Source organism: Pongo abelii, chromosome 3, assembly GCF_028885655.2.
Source record: "Pongo abelii isolate AG06213 chromosome 3, NHGRI_mPonAbe1-v2.0_pri, whole genome shotgun sequence".
Taxonomy (NCBI): Eukaryota; Metazoa; Chordata; class Mammalia; order Primates; family Hominidae; genus Pongo; species Pongo abelii.
The window spans coordinates 199936443-199963640 of record NC_071988.2 but is presented as its reverse complement, the minus strand read 5'-3'; the positions used below and the strand labels follow the sequence as shown (position 1 = coordinate 199963640).

Sequence of the window (27198 nt, the reverse complement as noted above, 5' to 3'; positions counted from 1 at the left end):
TACCTAACTCATTTTACACCTTCACTTATGGATATTTCCATATGAAATCAAAGCCTTCTAGGTTGATTGAAAAGGGCACCTGCTGCTATTGATATAAAGGGGAAAAATAAATTGAGTTTTTTTTCCCTATTTCTCCATCACCCAAATATCTTTAGATTGACATAACCTAGAATACCAAATGGTTGATGGCTCCCCTCTTACATAAGCTAAGCCACATATTTATACATCGTCCTTATAATATATGTGGGAACATCCTGTTACTGAAGTCTACACATAAGACAGCTATTTTCTTATAATAGGAAGGGCCCCTTTGAATAATATTATTAGACTTCTCAAATGGAAAAATAATATTGTTAACTGAACATTGTAACTTAATAAAAATGATTCTGTGAATGCAGGAAGATATCTAATAACTTCTAAACGCAGCAACTAATACATATTTTGACTTAGTGCAAAGGGAGTGTGGCTTGTAAGAACCACCACTCTAACTAGGAACCTTAAAGAGAAAAATAACTACCATCCTGGCGAACACGGTGAAACCCTGTCTCTACTAAAAATACAAAAAATTAGCCAGGCACGGTGGCGGGCGCCTGTAGTCCCAGCTACTCAGGAGGCTGAGGCAGGAGAATGGCGTGAACCTGGGAGGCAGAGTTTGCAGTGAGCCAAGATCGTGCCACTGCACTCCAGCCTGGGCGACAGAGCAAGACTCCATCTCAAAAAAAAAAAAAAAAGAAAAAGAACGAAAAGAATCTGATTCAGGGCATGTGAATCAGAGTATCCATGCTGTGTAATATAAGAGAAGTCTCTCCAAGACATCAGAGGCACATCTAGGGAAGAAGTGTATAGCAAAATAATTATTTTGTGGTTCAGCCCTTTTCTGTTACTCAAATGTTAGATGAGGTGCTTGGTGTGCTGTCTTATCTGTTCTATTGGTCCTTCTCACAAGTTACTGAAGCGACTTTATTTGACCAGGACATTCACAAATTGCCCAGAGAACCCAGGCTTTTTGATCCACAGAGCTGTTACTTCTCTCTTTATGGATTATAAATGTAACACTGTTCACACTGGGTCTTCTTGAGGGAGAATCACAAAAGGATTACAAGCTTGATTCCCTTGCAAGAAACAGCTAGCCTAGAAGATGGCAGCTCCAAACAAAATGGTAAAATCCCATCCAACCATTCTGGGAGGGAGACGGGATTGTTCCCTTGACCTTGACCCCCTTCGTGGGCAGGAACTGGAATGGCTCATTTCACTCAGCCTCCAGTCAATGGACAAATAAGTGTTAACAGCTCAGTGAAGGGTCAGGGTGACAGCCAGTTGCACCTACACTTTTTGATACCCGAGTTCTTGTTTGGTGTCTGGAAAGAATCAGGTCACACAAACTATTTGAAGGCTAGTGTATGTGGAGGATTTCACTGGGTGTTAAAAGTGGCTCTCAGAAGGATGGGGAATTGGAAAGGAGATGGTGCAGAAGGTGATCTTTCCCTGAAGCCGCACCATCTGAAGTTAACCGAGTCTATCCGTAGTCTCCGATGCTCAGCAGCGGGTATCCCCACCGTTCAGCAGCTTGCATCCCCGATGCTCAGCAGCTTGCCTCCCCAACCTCTTGCATCAGCTGCTTCTGTTGCTCTTTTTCTTGTTTGTTTCTGCCAACTGGTCTGGTTTTTAAGGGCACAGGATATAGGGCGGGGCAGGCCAAAAAGATAATCATTTGGGAGGAAAAATGGGGTCAGCTCTTTTCACTTAGCGCCAAAGTTCCAGGCTTGAGGGTGGGGTTTAGCCAGGAGCCCCCGTTCTGTATCAGGAGGAACACTAGAATCTCACGCACAAGCAGAGAAGCTTCACTCTTCATTTCTCTTCCTCTGTCAGTAGAAAGAAGCCTTGAGTGAGCCCTCCAAAAGTCACCCAGAATAAAACCATTAGAAATGCATACAAATAGTGATGAGTGTATGTGTGTATGTGTGGGATATCTATCAATAAATAATTGAACAGAAAAGTATAAAGAAAATCATGAGGGACAAACATGGTTATGCCCATGAATTGAAGCTGCGACTGGCTGAAGGATTCTGCTCATCTTAATAACCAAGAAAACCACATGTGGGGACAGGCAAAAAAGCCTTGGGGAATTGCTGTGAAGAATTCCACATATACTATTTTTCTTTTTGGAGAAAAATGGGGTCTTGCTCTGTCGCTCAGGCTGGAGTGCAGTGGTGCAATCATAGCTCATTGAAGCCTAGACCTCCTGGCCTCAGCTTCTCTTGCAATCCTCTTGCCTCAGCTTCTCAAAGTGCTGGGATTAAAGGCTTGAGCCACTGCACCTGGCCAACCACACATATCATTTAGATGAAAACACAATAAAAGAGTGAAAGAGAAAAACATATTCCCACTGATAGAGGATGCCCACAAACATTGTTTGCCTATTTTAGCCTGGGCTTTGGTCCAAAAAATCTCCTGGAAACTTACAAGCACAATGGGCCTGCAGCTTAAATTTCAAGTATGATCTGGGAATTCCTACCTCAAGACGTCAACAGCAAATGCAGTCTGAGGTGCTGAGATACCTGTAGCACCCAAAAAGCACGGACTGAAAAACAACAAAACCAAACCAAAACGAAAAAAAAGCTCTCTCTTAAACTCCCTCTTCACAGACTTCAACCTAACATGAGTGTGAACATGGAAAACTAGAATTCAACCAGCTGATCCAAAACTAGTGAAAGAAATATTCAAGTACAGACAGAAGAACTATCAGATATGGACTATCTGATTATATAGAGATAATACAGTGAGTCCAAAATGAGTAAAATATAAAAGAATTAATCAAACACATAAAAATCCCAGACTAGTAGACTATAAAAATAAAGATACATGTAAATAAAGTAGAAATTTGAACATTAAAAGATATTTAGTAATTGCAGTCAAAAACTAATTGAGTGAACTGAATAGTCAATTAAATAAAGCTGGAAAGAAAATCAGTAAATCTGAATATTAATCAGAGAAAAATCACTTACAATTTAGCAGAAAATAAACACAGACATGGAATATATGAGAGTATAATATGTAAGTTAAAATAGGAAATAGAATTTATGGCTAATATAAAGTTTTTAAACTGAAAAAGAATGAGGAAAAACTTATATTTAAAAGTATTATCTTGGAGAATTTTCCTTACATAGAAAAAATATATAATTCTTAGATTCAGTAGTACAAAATATCCCATAAAAAGTAAAATTTTTAAAATCCACAGATAACTAGGTAAACATTAACCAGAAGAAGAAAAACAGTAAAAGAGAGGACCTTAATAGGTAAGGCAAACTACTTTCAAAGGACTGATTTTTAGATTAAGGGCAGACTACTGAAGAGCTAAAACAAAATATAAAGACAATGAATGTACTAAGAAAAGTTCAGTTCGATATCTATACCCAGCTAAGCAAAAGGGCTGTATTTTCAAACTAAGAGAGAAAAAATAAAAATAAAAGACTGGTGTTTATCCATAAAAGAATTCCGGACTGGTGTGGTGGCTCACGCTTGTAATCCTAGCACTTTGGGAGGCTGAGGCGGGCAGATCACTTGAGCTTAGGAGTTCGAGATCAGCCTGGGCAACATGACAAAACCCCTTTTCTACAAAAAATACAAAAATTAGCCAGGCATGGTGGTGCATGCCTGTGGTCCCAACTATTCGGGAGGCTGAGGTAGAAGGATTACTTGAGCCCAGGCTGAGGCTGCAGTGAGCCAAGATTTTGCCACTGCACTCCAGCCTGGGTGACAGAGAAAGACCCAGTCTCAAAAAAAAAAGAAAAAAAAAAAAGAATTCTTTGTAATAAAGCATATATTTCAGGTATAAGGAATTTGAACCTTATAAATAACGTCTGAAATACAGAAAGGAATGGTGAGCAAAGAAGTTACTGAAGTTGTAGGTAAGACTTTAAAAAGTATTAACTATATAACAGCAGCAGCAGTATAAACAAAAATTATTAATAATGGGTTTTTTGTAAACATAGAAAAAGACAAATTCAATTATATCAATTATATCAATTACCTGTGAGACAAGAAAGAAGTTTTCAGAGGTAATTAAAACTCTTTTAATATAGGGAGTATAGACATATACATTAATGTTAGACATTTTTAAGGCAAATAGACATGCAACAATTTTATGGTTAACCTCTAACAGAAAAACAGAAAATACAATTTCTAAAGAAGTAAGCTTTTTTTGGTATTGTGTATTCCAATACTAAATAGGGAAAAAATGAAAAAAAAAGAAACAGAGAAAACAGCTGGGTGGATGCAAATCAAAATTAAATATTAAAAATAAATGCAAATATACTAGTATTTACAATGAATATAAATACATAAATTGGACTAAATTTAAAAGCAGAGATTGAGTGCATTTTTTAGACTAGTAATACGAAACAATATATGCCAGGTAAATATTAACTAAATGAAATCTGGTATGGAGATATTAATCAGACCTAATACATTGTAGTACAGAATAATTAAGAGGAAGAAATATAGTTATTATGCAATGATAACTTTTTTCCTCAATCAGCAGGTAGATACTATAACCTCAAAATACATAACAAAAATATGAAAGAATTACAAGGTAAACAGAAAATTCAACATCATAGTTGAAAGGATATTTCATGACATTTCTTTCTATAATTCTTTTAAAAATTATGAAATATTTGAACATAAATAACTGATGAGATAATTATATATACACAAATATATATAAAGCAAACAATTAGACAATTTCTTTTCAAAAATATATAGAAACATTTGGAAGTTAAGCAGCATACCTTTAAATAACTATGGGCCAAAGAACAAATCATAAGAAGGAACATTAGAAAATATTTTGAAATATAAAAACACACTGCCAAACCTGTAAAATGCAGCTAAATCAGGACTTAAAGGGAAATTTATAGTCTTAAGTGCTTTATTTTAGAAAACAAGAAAGACCAAAGTCAAAAGACACACACACAAATATCTAGAAATGAAAGAACAAATTAATTCTAAAATAGGTAGAGGAAGGAAACAGAGCAGAAATCAATGAAATAGAAAATGGGCAAACAATAGAAAAAAAATCAATGAAACAGTTAAAGGTTTACTATTTAGAAAGATCAGCAAACCTGATAAGCCTTAGCCAGGACAACCAAGAAAAAAAAGAGAAAAAAACAAATTACCACTATCAAGATAATACAGTACTAGCATAAGGATAGACCATATAGGTCAATGGAACAGGACAGGGAATTCAAATATAGACCCTCACATAAAGCATCATTGACTCTCAACAATGCTGCTAAGAGAATTTAATAGGAAAAGGGTAGCTTTTTCAGCGACTGCTGCTGGAACAACTGAAGAATATTTTTTAGTTAAACCTTAATTGAATCTCACCACACCTAAGAATTAATTTTAAATGAATCATAGACAAATACAAAAGCCAAAGCTATAAAATGTCTTTTAAAAAGTGAAAAACTCATTGCAACTTTGGGTCAGGCAATCATGTCTTATAAAAAGTACAAAGAGCACCAACCAGAAAAGGAAAATAGTAATAAATTTCACTTCATTAACTTTTAAACTTCTACTTTTCAAAATATGCCCTTTACTAAGTGAAAAACAAGACACATACTGGAAAAGATATTTACGTATTTGAGCAAGGTCTTGAACCAAGCATATAATAAGAATTCTTACAACTCAATAATAGGAAGACAAGCAATCCAATTAAAAATAGACAAAGGATTTATACAAACACTTCACCAAAGAAGCTATATGAATAACAAATCAGCACATGAAAACACACACATCTTCTTTTATTCGATAAATGCAACTAAAACCACATTTGAGTACCACTACACACCCACTTGAATGGCTAAAAATAAAAAGATGTGAGGAAATGGAATTCTCATATTTTGTGTGTGGGTATGTAAAAGGCTATAACTGTTGGAGAAACACTTTGGCAATTTCCTGTAAATTTAAACATACACTTGGATAAGATCTTGCTATTCCATTTCTTGGTGTTACCCAAGAGAAGTGAAGACATTTGTATACAAAAAAAGACACGTATGACGGGGTGTGGTGGCTCACACCTGTAATCCCAGCACTTTGGGAGGTCAAGGCGGGCAGTTCACCTGAGGTTGGAAGTTCAAGACCAGCTTGACCAACATGGAGAAACCCCGTCTCTACTAAAAATACAAAAAATTAGCCAGGCGTGGTGGTGCATGCCTGTAATCCCAGCTACTCTGGAGGCTGAGGCAGGAGAATCGCTTGAACCCGGGAGGCAGAGGTTGCAGTGAGCCGAGATTGTGCCATTGCACTCTAACCTGGGCGACAGGAGCGAAACTCCATTTCAAAAAAAAAAAAAAAAGACACATATACAAACGTTCATAGCAGCTTTACTCACAACAGCCCAGAACTAAAAACATCCCAAGAGACCATAAACTGAAGAATGGATAAAAGTTGTGTATGTGCATACAGTAGAATGCTACTTGGGAATAAAAGTAACAAACTACTGATGCATAGAACGTGAATGAACAAAACTAGTATGCTGAGCTAAAGGGGAGGGTGGAGGCTGGGTGCAGTGGCTTACGCCTGTAATCCCAGCACTTTGGGAGGCCGAGGTGGGTGGGCCACCTGAGATCAGGAGTTCGAGACCAGCCTGGCCAACATGGAGAAACCCCCTCTCTACTAAAAATACAAAAATTAGCCAGGCATGGTGGCAGGTGCCTGTAATCCCAGGTACTCAGGAGGCTGAGGCACAAGAATCGCTTGAACCCAGAAGGTGGAGGTTGCAGTGAGCGGAGATTTAGCCACTGCACTCCAGCTTGGACAACAGAGCAAGACTCTGTCTCAAAAAAAAAAGAGAGAGAGAGAGAGAAAAGAGTGGAAAGTGGGAAGAGGGAGACGATCAGGAAAAATAACTAATGGATACTAGGCTTAGTATGATGAAATAATCTGAATAACAAATCCCATGACACACATTTACCTATGTAACAAACCTGCACATGTACCCCTGAACTTAAAAGTTAAAAAAGAAGCCAGATGCAAACAAAAGCATACCATACTCCATTACATGAAGTCCTAGAACAAACAAAACTAAATCATGGTGATGGAAATGGGGTGGTTCCTGGGGTACAGTGTTGGGGAGATCACTACAAAATAGCTTGAGGGCCTATTTGTGGTAATCGTGGAGTCCTGATGAAATAAGTAACCAAGAAGGAGGACGGGCCCAAGGTTGGAAAGAACAATTGCTCTAAGAGACAGCTAATCACAGACAACCCACTCGTACAACAATCCTGTTCCCAAATACCTTGCTCCACACATAGCCCCAGCAGCACAACCTCGTTCTGCACACAGCTTCTCAGCACCACCCTCCAGCCCCTGCCTCTGTCTTTTAGCAGACAGCCCCTTCTCTGCTGTGCTGCCTGTCGCACCCTTTAATGTATCTTTGTATACCCTTTAATGTATCTTTGTACTTTCTCTAATAAATCTACCTTTCTTTACCCAGAACTGTGTCAGTAAATTCTTTTACCCCCTGCAATGCCAGCCCCAGCCAGCTGCGTACTCTCTCCCCTACTGTTCCCATTTCCTCTTTTCCAACTGCAACCTCTCAGTGGACAGCGTCCAAGGCTGGAGACAACTGATGGTCCCGGACAGGGGCTACTCCCCAGTGGGCCAGAATGTCCTAGTGGAAAGACATCTGACTGCCACCACCTGATGAGGTGACAGTTTAGAGTTTTCCTTTCAGTCGTCCAGTGGACAATCTCTAGTATCCCTCTGGCAACTGAAGGCAATGGGCCAGGGCCACTCCCTGGTGCAGCCTGACGGCCAGGGGATGAACAGGTTTGGCTGCCTTCCCCGGAAAGGAGGAAGGTTCTCTCCTCCTCATTCTGGTCAAAAGTCCCCAGTCCCTACATGTGATGCATCTGGAGGCGGAAGCTCAAGCAGGACAAATCCACACATGTTTTGGGGAACTCAGACCCCATCTTTCTCACTCTAAATTCTCCTATGAAGACAGCCAGCCACCATGCTCTGGATGTCTTAAGTCAGGTGATCCCAAACAGCACCAGGACAGTGAGTCTTCCCGCAACCTTTTATCCTCGTACCTGGATTGGTCACTCAACATAATTCATACCTGAACTGACCTGGGGTTGCTCACCCAGTGTTCATTCAGTGTAAGGTTCTAGCACCGAGAGATCCTTTCTAATAGGGGGGATGCCCCTTTGGAAAGTGCATCTTGGAGTCTGTCAGTGGATGTGAGTGGATCCCTTTTCCCTTGGCCAGATTGTCTGAGACAAATTGCAGTTCATGTCCCCAGCAGACGTTCTTTCCCAGTCCCACCATGGGGCAAAACCCCTCTATTCCCTTAGACTCGCCCCAGGGTTGCATTTTAAAGCAACAAGGAGGAAGGGGTCCCAGGTGGGGGAGGACAATTGTTCTGAGAGACAGCTAATCACAGACAACCCACTAGCACAAATCCTATTAAAATTCTAAAATGAAATTGTGATGGTTAATACTGAGTGTCAACTTGATTGGATTGAAGGATGCAAAGTATTGTTCCTGGGTGTGTCTGTGAGGGTGTTGCCAAAGGAGATTGACATTTGAGTCAGTGGTCTGTGAGAGGCAGACCCACCCTCAATCTCGGTGGGCATCATCTAATCAGCTGCCAGCGTGGCTAGAATAAAGCAGGCAGACATTGAAAGAGCAGACTTGCTGAGTTTTCCAGACTTCATCTTTCTCCCACGCTGGATGCTCCCAGCCCTTGAACATCAGACTCCAAGTTCTTCAGCTTTCGGACTCTTGGACCTACACCAGTAATTTGCCAGGGGCTCTCAGGACTTTGACTACAGACTGAAGGCTGCACTGTCGGCTTCTCTACTTTTGAGGTTTGGGGACTCGGACAGGCTTCCTTGCTCCTCAGCTTGCAGACAGCCTATTGTGGGACTTCACCTTGTGATCGTGTGAGTCAATACTCCTTAATAAACTCCCCCTCATATATACATCTAGCCTATTAGTTCTGTCCCTCTAGAGAACCCTGACTAATACAATTACAGTAATGAAAACTTCAAGGTCCAAAAAGAGCCAAGATGTTCCTAAAGAAGAATAATAGTGGAGAGAGGGGGGTTGATACCTGAGAATTGTATTAGAAAATCCTACTAGTAAGATAATGTGGAATTTGTGCAAGGATAAATAAGAAGGAGGGGAAAGTGCTCCGAAGTGTATGCATGCATTTGTGGAAACCTGATATAAGATAGAGTGCTTGCAAATTAGTGCGAAAATGAAGACTTTTTCAATACATTGTTCTGGGACAACTGGTTATTCATATGGAAAGTAAACAGAATGAAATTAAGTCCCTACTTCAAACCATACACAAAAGCAAACTCCAGGTACATTAAAGATACATATGCGAAAAGCATTTCTGTAAAAGTTTTGAGAATAGAGTATGCAAGATTTTTTTTAATTTTAAGATCAGAAGGGATTTTTTATACAAGAGTAAAATGAACAAAACATAATACACAATATTAAGTAATTTCTGTACAACGAAGTTCAGCATACACAAAGTTGGAAAGAAATGACAAGCTGGGCCAGATGCAGTGGCTCATACCTGTAATCCCGGCACTTTGGGGGGCTGAGATGGGTGGATCACTTGAGTCCAGGGGTTCAAGATCAGCCTGGGCAACATGGTGAAACCCCATCTCTACAAAAAATACAAAAATTTGGCAGGCATAGTGACGTATGCCCGTGGTCCTAGCTACTCAGGAGGCTGAGGTGGAAGGATCACCACCTAAGCCCGAAAGGTGGAGGCTGTAGTGAGCCAAGATAACACCACTGCACTCCAGCCTGGGTGACAGAGTGAGACCCCATCAAAAAAAAAGAACAAGAAGAAGAAATGACAAACTGAAAAAGACATTTACAATCTATGTAACCAAAAAAGAATAAGTAATCAATACATTGAAGGAATTCCTTTGAACTGATAAGAAAAAATGGCCAGGCACGGTGGCTCATGCCTGTAATCCCAGCACTTTGGGAGGCCGAGGCAGGCAGATCACCAGGTCAGGAGTTTGAGACCAGCCTGGCCAACATAGTGAAACTCCATCTCTACTAAAAATACAAAATAAATTAGCCAGGCATGGTGGCGGGCCCCTGTAGCCTTATCTACTTGGGAGGCCGAGGCAGGAGAATTGCCTGAACCCAGGAGGCAGAGGTTGCAGTAAGCCAAGATCGTGCCATAGCACTCCAGCCTGGGCGACACAGCGAGACTGTGTCTCAAAAAAAAAAAAAAAGGCAAAAAATGAATAGCCAATTCACAGAAAGCAAAATGTCTATCAAGGATATGGAAAGTTTCCAAAACTTATTAGTAACCATAAAAGTGCTAATTATAAAATTAATGAGCTACGTAGACCTCTTAGCAAGGCCAGCAGTGCGTCAGTCTCATAAAATTGAGACACTGTTTTATTATTTTTTTAATTTGCCAATGTTTAAGTTTGACAAGATTTCCAAATCTTTTTGGTTCAAAACCTTCATAGCTTGACATTACCAAGTGTTGACAAAAATGTGAGGCAATATGAACTCTTACAAACAGCTGATACGAGTGTAAATTAGTACAACAATTTCAGAGAAATATCTGAATATAGAACTTCACACCCATTTATACACAACATATAAACAAGGAACATACTCAAGAGCATTCACTGAAACAGTGTTGGTAAGAGCAACACATATGCATGAGTCTTCCCTGAAGGAAAGTGAAGCATAGGGACGTGGGTGACATTAATAGGGTCACTCGGATAATAACTGGTGGAACATAAGTCAAACCCAGAAGTCTGACCCTAGAGTCTCCATCCTAACCATGCCACTGACCTGTAGTATATTAATAAAATACTCACTAGCCATTAAAAAGAATTATCCAGCTTTGTGTTTACTAATATGAAATGAGCTCCAATGTATACCATTACATAATCAATGCTAATGAATGCAAATAATCTAACAGAATCTACAAATAACACATTACGACTAATAGGTAAATACAGAAAATTTGCTGGTGACAAGGTCAATATATGAAAATTGTTTTTATTTCTATATACCAGCAACAACAATTACAAAATGAAATTTCAAAAAGATACCAGTTGTAAGCACACAAAAAGGCAAATACATGGAAGTAAACGTAAAAATATATAATTATTCAAAGAAATTAACAAATCTGCCATGTCTGGTGGCTCATGCCTGTAATCCCAGCCACTTGGGAGGCTGAGGCAGGAGGATTGCTGGAGGCCAGAAGTTCAAGACCAGCCTGGGCAACATAGCATGATCCTATCTCTAATAAAAATAAGAAGAAAAAGAAAAAGAAATTACCCAGGTGTGGTGGCATTCACCTGTAATCCCACCTACTCTGGTTGCTGAGGTAGGAGAATGGCTTGAGCCCAGGAGTTCAAGGCTACAGTGAGCTATGATCATACCATTGCACTCCAGCCAGGGTGACAGAGCAAGACCCTGTTTCTAAAACAAAGGCAGAAAGAAAGACAAGAAATTTACAAATCTTAAATCCTAAATGAATGTGTGTATAAATACATAGATATATCCCATAAAATAAAAGATTAACACTTCAAATACAGTAAAATTTTAAAATTCTACTTATCAGAACACATCACTGAGAATATAAATCAAACCATGTAACAAGAAAAGACACTTGCAACACATATAAACAGCAAATTATTTGTATCTAGAATAAATAATCCCTTCAAATCAATAAGAAATGACACACAATTCAATCATAAAATGGGCAAAAAGAATATCCTTTCACAGAAAGAGATACAAATAACTACTAATGTGGAAGGTACTCGTCCTCACTATTAATCTGGCAAATTGGAAATAAAATCTCAATGAGACACTATTAACCATGCATTATAATGGCTAAAATTATGAAAGACTTACAACTAAGTTTTGATTGAGCATGTGAAGTAATAATAGGAATTCTCGTCCAGGGCTCATGGGTATGCAAATTGGTACAATCACTTTGCAAAAACAGTACTTACTAAAGTTGATGTATAACCCAGCTATTCCACTCCTAGCATCTACTGAACAGCACTGCATGGACATATGCACCTAAAGACACTTTCAAAATATTCATAGCAGCTTAATGTATTATAGCCTCAAACTGAAAACAGGAATTCATCCACATTGAAGTGAGCAAATTACCAGGGGGACACTGACCTTAATGAAATACCATAAAGCAATAAAATGCACTACAGCTACACTCACAAACATAATCTCACCAACAGAATTTTGAACCAAAATAGCCAGACACAAAAGAATATAATTCCAGTTATATAAACTTCAGAAATAGGCACATACAAAAAAATGATCTATGGTATTAAAACTCAGGAACGAGGAGAGAGAAGCGACTTACTGCAAGAGGCGCCAGGGCAGTAGTCTGGGGATTTGAGGATATTCTATTTCTTTACCTGGGATGTGATTATGTTGGTGTTAGCTTTGATAGTTCTTTGGATTGTACATTTATATTTTGTCTACTTTTATATATATCATTCTTCAATAAAAAAATTTAAGAAAACAATATTCAAGACAGAATGTGTAGTTTTCATATTGTTGCCTGCATGTGTGTGGTTTATCTTTTTTTTTTTTTGAGACAGAGTCTTGCTCTGTCGCCCAGGCTGGAGTACTGTGGCGCGATCTCGGCTCACTGCAAGCTCCACCTCTCAGGTTCATGCCATTCTCTTGCCTCAGCCTCCCAAGTAGCTGGGACTACAGATGTCTGCCACCATGCCCGGCTAATTTTTTGTGTTTTTAGTAGACACAGGGTTTCATCACATTAGCCAGGATGGTCTCCATCTCCTGACCTCGTGATCTGCCCGCCTCAGCCTCCCAAAGTGCTGGGATTACAGGCGTGAGCCACTGCGCCCGGCCAGCGTAGTTTATCTAGATGTACAGTCAAACACTGTTTAATGATGGGGATACATTCTGAGTAATGCATCATTAGCCATTTTCCTCATAGTGTGACTATCATAGGGTGTACTCACACAGACTGAGTTGGTACAGCCTACTACACACCTAGGCTGTATGGTATAGCCTATTGCTCCCAGGCTACAAACCTGTACAGCCTGTTACTATAATGAATACTATCAGCAACTGGAACAAAATGTTAAGTATTTGCATATCTAAACATGACTAACCATAGAAAAGATACAGTAAAAATATAGTATAAAAGACAAAGATAGTACAGCTGTATAGGGCACTTGCCATGAATGAAGCTTGCAGGACTGGAAGTTGCTCTGGGTGAGTCAGTGAAAGTGGTGAGTGACTGTGAAAACACAGGATATTACTATACACTACTGTAGAATTTATAAACACTGTACACTTACACTATAGTCGATTTCTAAAACAAAAATTTATTTCTTCAATAAAAAAGTAAACTTATCTTACTGTAACTTTTTTATTTTATAAACTTTTTATTGTTTTACCTTTTTGACTCCTGTAATAACAAAGCTTAAAACAAACACATTGTACCAATATACAATTTTCTTTCTTTATTCGTTATATTCTTATTCTATAAGATTTTTCTATTTTTAAATTTTTTATTTTAATTTTTCACTTTCTAAATGTCTTTGTTAAAAACAAAGACACAAACACACAAATTAGCCTATGCCTACACAGGGTCAGGACCATCAATATCACTGTCTTTACCTCCACATCTTGTCCCACTGGAAAGTCTTCGGGGCAACAACAAGCACAGAGCTGTCATCTCCTATGATACCAATGCCTTCTTCTGGAATACCTCCTTGTCTTTGTTTTGTGTTGCTATAAAGAAAAACCTGAGGCTGGGTCATATATAAAAAGAGGTTAACTTGGCTCGTGGTTCTGCAGGCTGTGCAAGAGGCAGGGCGTCAGTATCAGCCTGCTTCCACTCATAGTGGAAGGCGAAAGGGAGCTGGTGTGTGCAGAGATCATATGGTGAGAGAGGAAGCAAGAGGAGGTGTGGAGACTTCAGTGTCTTTTTTTTTGTTTTTGTTTTTTGTTTTTTCGTTTTTGAGATGGTGTCTTGCTCTGTTGCCAGGCTGGAGTGCAGTGGTGCAATCTCGGCTCACTGCAACCTCCGCCTCCCAGGTTCAAGCCATTCTCCTGCCTCAGCCTCCCGAGTAGCTGGGACTACAGGCGAGCGCAACCACGCCCAGCTAATTTTTGTCCTTTTAGTAGAGACGGGGTTTCACCATGTTGGCCAGAATGGTCTCGATCTCTTGACCTCATGATCCGCCCCCCGCAGCCTCCCAAAGTGCTGGGATTACAGGCGTGAGCCACAGTGCCCAGCTGTCAGTCTCTTTTTAACAACCAGCTCTCATGGGAACTAATAGGCTGCAAACTCACTCACTCCCTACCCCATGACCTGTCCCCATGACCCGAATTCAAACATTTCCCATTAGGCCCCACCTCCAATGTTGGGAATAAATTTTCAAGGTGAGATTGTGCGAGAACAAACATCAAAACTACAGCACTCCTGAAGGATCTGCCTGAGGCTATTTTACAGTTCAGTTGTTTAATACTCAGAAGGAGTGCACTTTAAAATAACAATAAAATGTATAGTATAGTTAATACATAAACCAATATCATTACCAAGTATTATGTACTGTACATAATGTGTATACTATACTTTTTATGCAATTGGCTTGTTTACACAAGCATTACCACAAATACATGAGTGATGAATGCATTGTGCTAAGATATTAGGATAGCTAGGACGTCACTAGGCAATAGGGATTTCTCAAATCCATTATAATCTTATTGGACCATCTCATATATGTGGTATGTCAATCTTATATGGTGCATGAATGTCTTACATAACTAATAACTAATAATAGTGACATTTGAGAATAATAAAGACAGGGCTGGAAGGATGTAGTGGATACTGGATATTTTTGGCTGTCCAATGTGTTTGAAAATTATCCCTACATTTAGGTAATTTCTCACTTTGTGTTTCAAGCTACAAAGCTTGCCTGTCCAGATTTAATGGTCGTTATTATGTTAGTTTCCAATTCAGACTCTCCAATCATCTTGGAGAATCCTTTAGGTATCTTAGATACCTAAAATTCATCCCTTTTCTCTGTTAAGAACCTTACCTGCACGTTGCGCACATGTACCATAGAGCCTAAAGTATAATAATAATAATAATAATAATAATAATAATAAAAAGAAAAAAAAAAGAACCAGAGTTGTGTCTGTTTTGTGTTGGGGAAAATAGGATTAAAAACAAAATCTCCTAACAACCCAGAAAAACTTGCAATATAGGTAGAAGAGAAAGAAGACAATTTTATTGTCGAATGAGCATTAAACCAGAATGTGATGTGCATTCCACAAAATCTGCTAAGGGATTGCAAAAACAGAAGGAAACCTCACCCCTTTATATAGCCAAGTCCTCAAATAAGAGGACTTGACAGCACCATTTGTCACAGGTAATTCATCCTAAACTCACTTGATAGTTGGGATGATCATTTGTGTGACCTAATTGGATTTATCCAATTGAGAAATAAACTCGTCTTTATGACAAGAGGTAGTTTTGCAACTCACTGGAGTTAGGCTCCTACCCTCCCACAGAAACTGAGAGGTGGGGTGCTTTTTTGCTTAATAATTACATTTAAAAGAGGTGATTCCTGGTCCTTGGGAAAGATATTTCTTCATTGTAAAGCTGGTCAGAAGCTTATTTAGCTTTTAAAAATTTTTCCATACATTTCAGAGGCCAAGAAATAACATAATTACAAGTTTCCTAAAGTAAACACTCTAAGAAAAGGTAAGGGAGACATTCTCTTGCTTTTAAGAGGGGAATTAAGCTTCTAACTTTAATTTTTATTTGTCCTTACATTAGCAACTTAAAAACCTGGTGAATGAAGAGATAAACTATATTTAATAATATAACCTCCTATACATTTTGAATTTTTTTACTATATCCATATATTATTTATCATGTATATACATATATTTCTATTTGTACATTTGTATATACACATATATAAATATATGTGTGTATTTTTTTAAAAGAAAACTAAAGTAGAAATGCTAATTCAGTTCAGAGATATGGAGAGTTAAAAAAACTCAGTTGAATTATTTCCAGTGCAATACCTATTAGTACTGCAACTATTTTCTCCATTCAAATGCCAATACTGAATCAGGCTAAATTCCTAGTAGCAATTCAGAGGTAAATTAATACCTGTTAATTCAACAAAGCGCTGTAATGAACCACAGGGTTGAAGGGTGGCGGTGGGGGTGGGGGCAGGGATTTGGATTTGTGGCTGCAATAGCGCCACCAATTTTGTCATCACTGTATTTAAACAGCATTTTAATATTTTGAAACTCAGCATCTCCATTTAAAAAATACAGTAAGTCTAATTGCCAGCCTCATCAGGGTCTTACCTGGTTGATTAAACTTATTGAAAGGTCTAGCGGGGGATTTCCAAGCTACTCGGTTGTCTAATAAGCTTGTATTAAGTGATTCCCCTCACAGTACAAGCAATTCAGAGACATAAGGGACCTAGTTAGGGCATAGGGTGAGTTTCTTAATTAAAAAAAAGAATCTACAGTAAGTCAAGATATTAATAATTTTTTAAAACACCACCCTTGCTTCACTAAAAAAGCTAATAATCTATACATGAATTTTGGATATTTTTATGGCTATGTATTTTATTAATAATTATTTTCAAACAAATATAAAATAGCATGTGAAATATAGTTCTTCACCAGGGGTCACCAAAATCCTCATAAAAATGAGAGTGAAGCAAGTGAGACATAAACGAATTTTTTTTTCTATGATGGCATTTAAACAATACCAAAAAAAAGTTTTCGTGGAAAACACCCTACATCATGGCCATCCATTATGCCAAATTAAATACATGTAAATTTGCTTTCCTATTTCTCATGTGAAATATCCCAATATGCCCCAGTATCCAGGCTCATCTAAATCCTAAAACCCTTAAAAAGTCAAATTAAATTCCACCCCCCACTTTTTTTTTTTTTTGAGACAGAGTCTTGCTCTGTCACCCAGGCTGGAGTGCAGTGGTTTGATCTCGGCTCACTGCAACCTCCGCCTCCCGGGTTCAAGCAATTCTCTGCCTCAGTCTCCCGAGTAGCTGGGATTACAGGCACCCGCCACCACACCTGGCTAATTTTTGTATTTTTAGTAGAGTCGGGGTTTCACCATCTTGGCCAGGCTGGTCTTGAACTCCTGACCTCGTGACCCATCCGCCTCAGCGTCGCAATGTGCTGGGATTACAGGCGTGAGCTACCGCGCCCGGCCCAAATTCCACCTCTTCTAAGTAAATATCTATACCTGGTCCAACTCATAGAACTTGTTCTCCAAAATGATACACAATCATTAGTCTAAACCTCACAATTTAGAAATCATTGCCCATGGTCTGACACTATTCTATAACTGTTTTATTTTCCAAAATAGATTTTAAGTTCCTAGAAGCCTTTTCTCAATCATCTGTTCACAGGTAAACTATTCCAAATTTATGGAATCCTTTAAACACCATGATGATATTCTTTTTAAGCCTCTTACATCCTCTGTATTCCTCTCATGTTGGACTCTAATACCTGCCTTAGGAATGCTGGTCCCCATTCTATTGATTGTAATTTCATGCTTGTTTTTAGAGTTGGCCCAAACACTAGGGTCAAATTCAGCTTTTGAATTTCATCTTATTTTCACTTCCATAGGTAGCAATTTATTCACATTCGTTTCTCATTTGGAGTTTTTTGTTGTTTGCTTATTTTCCTATTGCAGTTTGTTTTTCTTTCCCAGGAATATTTATTCTTAGTGAACCTCAGATAGTTATTTTATTATTGTAGTTCCAGTTTCCAAGGGTCATTTTATAATCATTCTATTGCTAAAATTCACCTCTTACGAAATGTCACAGGGAAGAAGAGTTTGAATTGGTAAAACAGATAGAAGACAAAGTACCAGGATCAGATTAAATGCATTTAAGAAATCTGAAGAAATTCAAGGGAAAAATAGAAAAAGTATTAGCAAAAATGCATAACCTGCCATTGTGAGGGGTGACTGTGGCAAGGCACTTGAAATTGCCAAAAGAATTACCAGTCACGTCTCAGCCCTGCCTCCTGTGGTTGTCAAAATAAGGGTCCAGGATGGCTAGACTGCTGCACCCTTTTAGCAATCAGTAGAATCTGTTCAAGCAGCATATCTATACCCTAGGCCAGAATCTGAATATGGTGTTGATTCTGTAAGTCTGTTCCTGAACTCAGTCTCCCCCTCCACCCCTTGCTCCAAGCTTCACCAGAGAATCAGGTTTCCATCCCTCACTCTCTGTGAAGGTCTTTCATGAATCATCTCTTAGAAATTGATGCTTCAAAAAGGGAGGTGGACTGTCTTTCAATTATCATCAGGCAATCAAATTTCGCCCCAAGACCACCACTATCACCACAATCACCACCACACTACCTGTTATTTGAAAGGTTTAGTAGCCATAGAGGAGAGTTGTGAATTGTGAGAATTCTTGATGTCTCCTCCCCATAATGTCCCTCCTACATCAATTTTACAAAACTAAAGATAGCTGATTCATGTCTTTAGCACAAACATCTATCAAATCTGTAGCAGTTCATGTAGGGCTTAGCAAATTCATTTATTTTAATTATTCTTGACTCTCTCTTCCTGTTTTTGTTTGTTTTATTTTGTCTTTTTGTTGCTTTTGTTTTGATTGTTTTTTTGATTTCTCCATTGCATATGCCCTATGAGTTTGTTAAGCCTCTGTATCACTTACGCAATATTGCTTTTGTTTAATGTGATAATGTTATTTTGACCAAAATAACAGCAAACTGTGGGTCAGAATTCTACTTATCAAATATAAATAGATTTCTATTCACCAAATGTCAGATGCAGTGTTAGTCATCAAAGATGCAGGGGTAATCAAGAATCATCCCACCAACAAAGGACTTCATAGCTGAGTACTGCAGTTTGATCCACAGACAAGCCATTCTTACCACAGTGCAATGAGAAACCCACACACTGGGTGACAGTGCAGAAAGATTTGTCAAAACAAATTGAGAGAACACTTTCCGGAAAAGGTGATAGTTCAATAGAGTTTTAAAACATTGATAGGTGAATAGGGGACATTAGCTATTTCAGCAAGAGAAAAAAGAGTAGATAAAAGTCAAAGGTAAGAAAAAGCTGCAAGAATGTTTCTTACTATTGATTAATACACTGCAAACTTTCGATGCTTCTCCCTGAATTGTTTTTCTCTACCACTGAATTTCAGTATAAGACCACTCCCCCCAAAAAAGAAAGAAAAAATTAAAAAGGAAATTGTCCTCCTGTTGATGTAATAAGTAAATAAAGTTATTATTATCTGCTACAAGATAGACAACGAAGTAGGTAGAAAACTTATAAATGTCAACTCTGGAAATATTCTGCCTTTACATACAATTAAATAATCTCACAAAACAAATACAAAATTATTTAAAAGGTTCATAGTTGTTTTGTTTTGTTTTTTCTAAAAACTAGTACCTCACTGAATCTCTTGTCCTACAAAGATAGCTAAAGATACATGTCTTGTTATTTCTCCTTGGAAGAGACATCTTGCTCGAATTTGATTTGTATATGAATGAAACATTCAACATGCTAATTTTCTGGTTAATATTCCCCTTTGGCACGTACCAGCAAAGGATAATTGGCAGTAATGTGATTTAAACTTACTTGAATTTGTAGCTGTTAATTGAACCTTCACTTTTAGTAACTCTGCATCACAGCATAGAAATAAATTTATTCACATAAGATGTTCCCAAATCTCCTTCTGAAGAGATAACCATCAGACTGGGAAAGTTTCAGTATCCTCCCTCCCATCTGGAATCAAGGGGATCAACTCTAAATAACTTCTAGTATTATCTTCTAATCTCATGAGTTGATGATTATGGAATGGGCTACTTACCTATTTATCTCTCAAAGAAAGGAGAGCGCAGTACAAAGCAAGAAGGAGTCATTAATCCAAGGAAGGGACTTTGAAATAATTTCAGTGAATGATGAACATAGTCAAGAGGTGATTTTAAATTGTAATGATGGAGAAAGCAATCAGCTGATGCAGATTTTAGAAGTTGTACCAGGAACAATAATGAGAAAAGAGGATACTTAATCACATTCACAAAAGAATTATAGGAATACATAATTAAAGCAATGATAATGAGTAATAAAACCCTTGGTGAGATATCTTTCAAATATCCCTAGAAGTAGAGTACGAAGCAAAAAAGTCTTCTGTGTCAGTGATGTAGATTTTGCATGAAAGTTCGAGAAGACAATTGGTAAAGTGAGAAAATCCTAGAGCTAAATGTAAATGGACATTGGGTATGTGATAGAAGGGTTTAACAAATGCTTAGGGTGTACACTGTGCAAAGACACAAGCAAAAAGAACAACAAGACAATTTAACATTTTAACATATTCTAAAAATAGAGGAATAAAAACTAGGGTTTTATACATAAAGATGATGAAAAATTGCAAAAAGAAAAGCAAATGTCCTTGGAAAATGCAAATGTTAGCATGGTGAAACAATAGAAAAGATTTCAAGGAGTAGAGAAAAAAAGGAGAATAGGTAAATTTGTAAATAGAAGCATTATTAGATGCATAAGCAGAATCATGACAATGAATGAAATACACTGCAGGAAATCATCTTGGCCAAACGATAAGTTCTCTGAAACTAAAACTCAGATTTATATTACACAAAGGAAAGTGAGTACAAATTAAAAATAAGGTTTATAAGCATCCAGAGACCACATATAATGTACACAATAATTAGCAAAATGCTAAGGAAATAAAATTATAGACAAAATGACAGGTAGGAAGATAAAGAGCTGATTGTTACGTATATAAGCATATGTATAATTAGTTATGTATATGAGTATATCAGTAAGAAAATTTATTTCATCATCCCTGATGGCCTATATGTATGTATGTGTGTGTATTTTGAATCCTCCTTTGAAACAATCTTAATATTTTATTGGTTTCTCATGAATCAATAAGTCAAATAAAATATTCAGCATGTATTCTTTTTATATTTTTGTGAGAGTCATACTCATACTTTTAAAATATTTTAGTTTATCTTTTGAACATCTATAATACATATTTAAGTGTATGGTATAAGGAGCAAGAAAAATAAAATGCCGTGTCTGTACATAGGTATGTATATATGTACGTATATAGAGAATATTATACATACATATATACACACATCATATGACATATTTAAATAAGAATTAAATAGTTACATAGCACTATTTATTAAACAATAGTACATGGCACTCACCAGGTGCTCTATACATTAATTTATTTAATTCTTGCAATTACCCTATAAAGTAGATGTGAGGTACATACCACTAGGACCACATTTTACAAATGGGGAAACAGAAAAACAATGAGCAAACATGATTACACAAACATAGTGGAAAAGCTAAGATTCTGAACCCATGCCATTTGGCTCCAATGGTGTCACTCTTAATCTTATCCACAATTCTTTCTCACTTTCTGTTGTATAAAAATAGCTGTGCATAGGCATACAACATTCCCTTTAAAGGAAATTAACAAATATTTTTAAATAAATATATGAAAGAGGAAATCTAGAATGTTAGATCTTAAATCGTCTTTTCTTTCCTCTTCCCAAAAGGAATTAAGTGTGATCGCAGGCTTCACATAAATTTGAACACTGACAGCAAAGTAATTGCAAACAGCAGCTTAACAGGTGAGAGACTACTTAGTCAAACTACATGCTTACAGGTAATCTAGACTTGATGAAATTTACCCCAGAGCACTCAGAAACTACTGATTCAATCTCAGTGCCATTACCTCTTATATTTAAAGACTCATTGAGGAATCATAAGATCCCAGAAGTCTGAGCAAATACAAACATATTTACAAAAATAAATGAATAACATCTTTATTAGGGAATTACAGACTAGTAGACCCAAGGAAGAATCTGGAAGGATTCTGCAGCAACAAATAAAGGGATCAGTGCCCAAGACTTAACCAATTACGGGGTGATGAAAAGGAATAAATATATATTTATCAAAAAATAATTTGCTAAATTCCTCCTTCTTTGAAGCAAAAACACACTTTGTAAATATGTTGGGGCTGTTGAGGAGCATAGGTGGGGTAAATATGGGTGAAATGTTTAACTCTAATCCTATTTCCAACATTTCCTCACAAATCAGTTTCCCAGGCAAATGTTTTAATTTCACCTTCTTATGCTTGTATGACGAATATAACTGACCCTGGATTTGAGCAACCTAGAACTATTGAAACCATGCCAATATACATTGTGTTACGGTTGTGTCCATACTCAAACTTAGGAGGAAAGTAACTTCTTAGATACGGAAACAGAAAATTGAAAAAATAAGCTCCAACTCTGTCTTTCCTGGTGCCACCTCAGCTCAGCCAATCTGGGCTTCTATTTCTAACTAAACAATGGATGTCTTTCCTCATCATTTTAAGTGAAATTGTTTTGTTGTTAATCACAACCATCCTTCTTTTTTTTTTTTTTTCAGTTTCCTTCCCAGTTCCTTTTGCCCAGAGGCTTCAGTTTCACTCACTTATTTTTTTTTTTTTTAATAAATGCGACATTTCTTGTTAAACAATGTGGCACATTTGCACATCAACTAAAGCTTCCCACTCAGTTCTGAGGAGAAGGTGTGCTGGGACGGTCCCCTTCTATAGCTGGTCTAGGACTGGAGGGTCAGGGAACATAACAATGATACTGTTAATATCAATGTGCCTGGAGTAAATGATTAAAAGTCGGCCAACGAAGACTTCAGGAAACTGAAATCAGAGGTTGGTTTTTCTCTTCATCTCTAGGAATTCAGTTATATCCCATCTTTTTTGATGTATTGAAAGTTTTTTTAATGTATGTTTCCTGCTCCTGTTATCCATGAAACATGATATTTTTATTAACTTACTGATTTATGTCCTGTTGATGACATTTCCAAAGTGTCTGCTTATTGCTGCTTATCATCTTCAAATCCTGTTTATACTTTCTTGGACTTTGGGAAGGGAAACAGTTGCTACAAATGAATAAAGTTAGCCTTAATTCTCATTTATGATCCAATATTATTTATCTGTCAAAACCATCTATTTCAATCAGGTGATAGCTACCAAAGTTATCCAACAATGCAAGCAAAATGTCATTTGTGCTACTCACTAAGATTAAAGACTTCAAAAAGTCCTTTCTGAGATAAACACAGCTGGTGGCTATGTGATTATTTGGTTTTCCCAAAGCACAGCAACAAATTAGGGTGGAGAGGTTAGGTAGAATATATTGACAAATGCAAAAGTGACATCTGATGGGTGAGAATACAGACAGGAAAAAATTTTTATATATATATATATATGTAAAGATCATATGCACATACATTAAAAGGTAAAATATCCAAGGCTATTGAGTATTTATTAATAATTTGCTCTCTAGATGTTCTGCAAGTTATTCAAGACAACTTGAAATAAAAGATCAAGGCATACAGTAGGCATCTCACAGGTATACCATAAACAAGGCAGTGCAGAAATATCATATTAAAATAGGAAGAAGTAGAAGAAAGCAAACATACTAATGATGTGGTCAGTTACTGTGAATGGATATTAATATTACCTTCAGATGTTTTCAAAACCTGAATAAGAAAAATAATGTGAGAAATATAAGCCTCAAAATCTTTTAAAAAGAAATAATAGTCAACATTTACAATGTTTTCTTACTATTATAAGTTATTTTCATATATTAATTTAGTCAAAGCTCAAGAAGTGGTTACGATTATAGCCCCGTTTTCTTTTTTAATTTTATTTTTTAGAGACCAGTTCTCCCTGTGTTGCCCAAGCTGGTCTTCAGCTCCTGGGCTCAAGGGATTCTCCCACCTCAGCCTGCTGAGTAGCTGGGATTACAGAGGCACTAGACAATGTGCCCAGCTTAGCCCCATTTAAAAGATAAGACAACTGAAGCACAGATATCCTAAACAAATCGCCTGAGGTCACTCAGAGGGTAACTGATGGAAACACCGTTCAAACCTGGATAGGCAGAGTTGTGAATTCATAATAATATGAATTCCTTAAGAGGGACAAAGATTTTCTAAAAGAAGTTTATTAACTGAGTTCTTATATAAAGAACACACAGAAATATGATGGTCACTTTTTTTAAATAGGGGTGCCTTTAAAATGTGTACCAGGATTTTTTTTTAATGGCCTAAGAACCCAGCAATAAAGCCTAACTCTGTGAGGCAATTTTGGTAGCAGGTAAGCTGATTTGTTCAGTCATCTATTCGACATATTTGACAAGTCACTGACAGGCAACACAAAACGAACAGGATCCCTGATCTCAAGAAGGCTATAGGCCCTTACGGATCAAAACGAAGCAAACAAAAGGACACTGGAGTGTAATAGATGCAAGAATAAATGCAGATGTGTTACATATGCAATGAAAGAGGAGAGGTAAATTTACTCGGGGGTGGGTCAAGACAGGTTTTACTGAAAAGTGATGTATAATGTGCATAATAAAAGGTGAACTGGAATGCAAACAAAATTAAAAGCAGGAAAAGAGGATCTAAGGAAATGTATTTAAGGGGATATAAAGTCTTTAAGAACTAGAAAACTATGTGTCTAGAGGCCTAAAGTTAGTGAAATTTGGGTACCTAATTTTCTTCTATTTTAATTCTATTTCAGTAGAAGCTTAAACTTTCATCAAATCCATATGGTGTGATTGTGGAAAGTACACGTTCTTCAACCATTCTTTAAACGTACTCCTTCAGAGTCCATTGCAGTGGAGCCTACAGAACCACCTTTTTAATACACTTAATGGGTGGCTTTATGTGTAGGGACATTTCAACATGATAGACATCATTTGAATTGAGAATGTTTTTGAGGTTTCACCAGGCTCTCACTTCAAAGATCATCTCTTCTGTGGAATGCTGTATTAGATTTAGGATAACATTGCCCCAACATTGCACCTAGAGAATTCAGTTAACACCAAAATATGCATGCACGTAATTGAACAAATTGGCCTGTTAAGTGCAATTTTTAATAATGATTATTTGCAATTATAATTTGGAGAATATCTGTAAAAACAAAACCAATAGTTTTAACATTGTATAGTTAACAGTATGCTGTTCTTTATGATAGTTATTAGATAGCATGGTCAGTTGAGTCTAAAGTTGTCCCCTGTGTTCTGAGGACAAAGTCTCATCATTGGAGACATGTAATATCACGATATGCATGTGGTTGTTCCTATGTTTTACTTGATCATTCAGCATTATTCTTTACCTGTGGTTGGACGCCAGCCTGGCATCAGCTTGTTGAGAGAGCACAAAAGAGAATCAAATTGAATTTTCATTGAAAATGATAGTACACTGGATTTTTTCTTTTAGAATCTGTTGTACCATGCAACAAAGTTCAAATAGAAAATAATTATAGATACGTATTTTTATTACCTTCAATAATCGTAGTTGGATGAATGTTCAGATAGATCTCCCTAGCTGAAAATACTATGTAATAAAATTCAGGAGCAGAAAAGGGTGACTCTCCATAATTCTACAATGTTCTTCCACCTACTCCCCTTCACTCACAATTTTTCTGTATATTAGAAAAGCAGAGTGGCATTGGTGTGCTGCAGTCACTCAGACTGACTCAGGACAGACAATAATGAACTATTTGACAATTTTGTAGCCGCTTTTTAAATCATTGGTAGCTTAAATTTAGCCACAGGAGTATTTACATCACAAAAATCAGCAGATGTGGCAAAGCACTAATTTTTTTTTTTTTTTTTTTAATTTTAAGAGCTGGTTTACCAGCACACCACAGCTATAGAATTGAAAAACAGGACTTCAAGTTTGGAGGACATAAGTTTAAATCCTTACTTTGCAATCACAACTTACATTAACTTAGATAACCTTTCTGAACTTCAGTATAACTTTTCTCTGATAGAGATAAAGTTACTTACTTTGATAGATAATTAAGTTGATATAAAATAACTTTTAGTTAAAGCACTTTATCATTTTTAAACTACACCTAATATATCATACTAGCCTTGTAAATTGTGCCCCTTGTGTTTTAATATAATATTCTGTTGAAACTGAAATTGAAATTACTATGGCCCTTATTACCAATAATTTTTCAGATTAGAAAAAGATAATTCCCTCAAAGCATTCTTTAGAATGTCAGACTCCTTATGCAATTACAAAATAACACAGTCTGAAGAAAAATTATTCGCAGAGAAGTTTCAGTAGAGGCCACAAATTCAAACAACAAAATCTTGCCTTCAAACAAATCAGAGTGACTAATTTTTAAAAAGTTAATTGCAAAGTAAATAACTGTCTTACTCTGTGTTTTGCTGTTGTAACAGAATACTGCAGAGTGGGTAATTTATGAAGAAAAGAAATTTATTTGGCTCATGGTTCTGGAAGCTAGGACATCCAAGAGCACGGCCCTACCATCTGGTGAACGTCACCCCATGGCAGAAGGGTGGAAGGCACCCTTCCACAAGATAGATAAGTCCACCTTGCACTTTTATTAGGAGCCCACTCCTGTAATAACTGACCCACTGCTTCCATCAGGGCATTAATCTTTTCATGAAGGTGGAGCTCTCATAACCTAATCACCTGTTAAAAGCCCCACTTCCCAATACTGTTACATTGGCAATTAAATTTAACATGTTTTGGTAAGGACATTCAAACCATAGCAGTAACCAAACATGAATACTTAATCTTTTTTATTTCTCCTAAGAAAGTGTATCTTCTTTACGATGTGATGAGTGGTTAAGCCGTCCTGTTAAGTTCTTAAACTTAAATTTTAAATTTTCTTAAACATTAATTTTTAAGTTCTTAAATTTTTAAGAACTTGACAGTATACAGTGGTATTGATTTTTTTTAAGTAGAAATTTGTGAAAAGTTCATGGATGCATATTGTAGCTCCATAACAGTGGAAAATATGTATGACTAGATATTAAATATTGAATGTAATGTTATGAAAGAATCAAAGGTGTTTAAAGACACCTCCTTCCACACTGAGAAATCAATTAGCAGCACTGTCCAATAGAACTTTCTGCGATGATGGAAATGTTTTAGACCTGTACCGTTCAATCGGAAAGCCAGCAGCCATAGGTGACTCTTGAGCACTTATAATCGAACTAGTGAAAATGAGAAAACGAACTTACTAATTTATTAAAATTTAATGAATTTAAATTTAAACC

General features: G+C 37.1%; 1 long non-coding RNA gene across 2 annotated transcripts in view; it reads right to left on the bottom strand.

The window, feature by feature from the left end:
- AGA-DT (AGA divergent transcript) overlaps window positions 1-27198 on the bottom strand; it is a 254277-nt gene that overhangs the window by 61867 nt on the left and 165212 nt on the right. Inside the window, exon 3 of one of the 2 annotated variants that reach the window (XR_008524894.2) lies at window positions 11338-11481. This is a non-coding gene — a long non-coding RNA (AGA divergent transcript). Of the gene's footprint in view, window positions 1-10419; window positions 11482-27198 lie in introns of those variants that run through there. The other variant, XR_008524895.2, reaches the window with a different exon arrangement.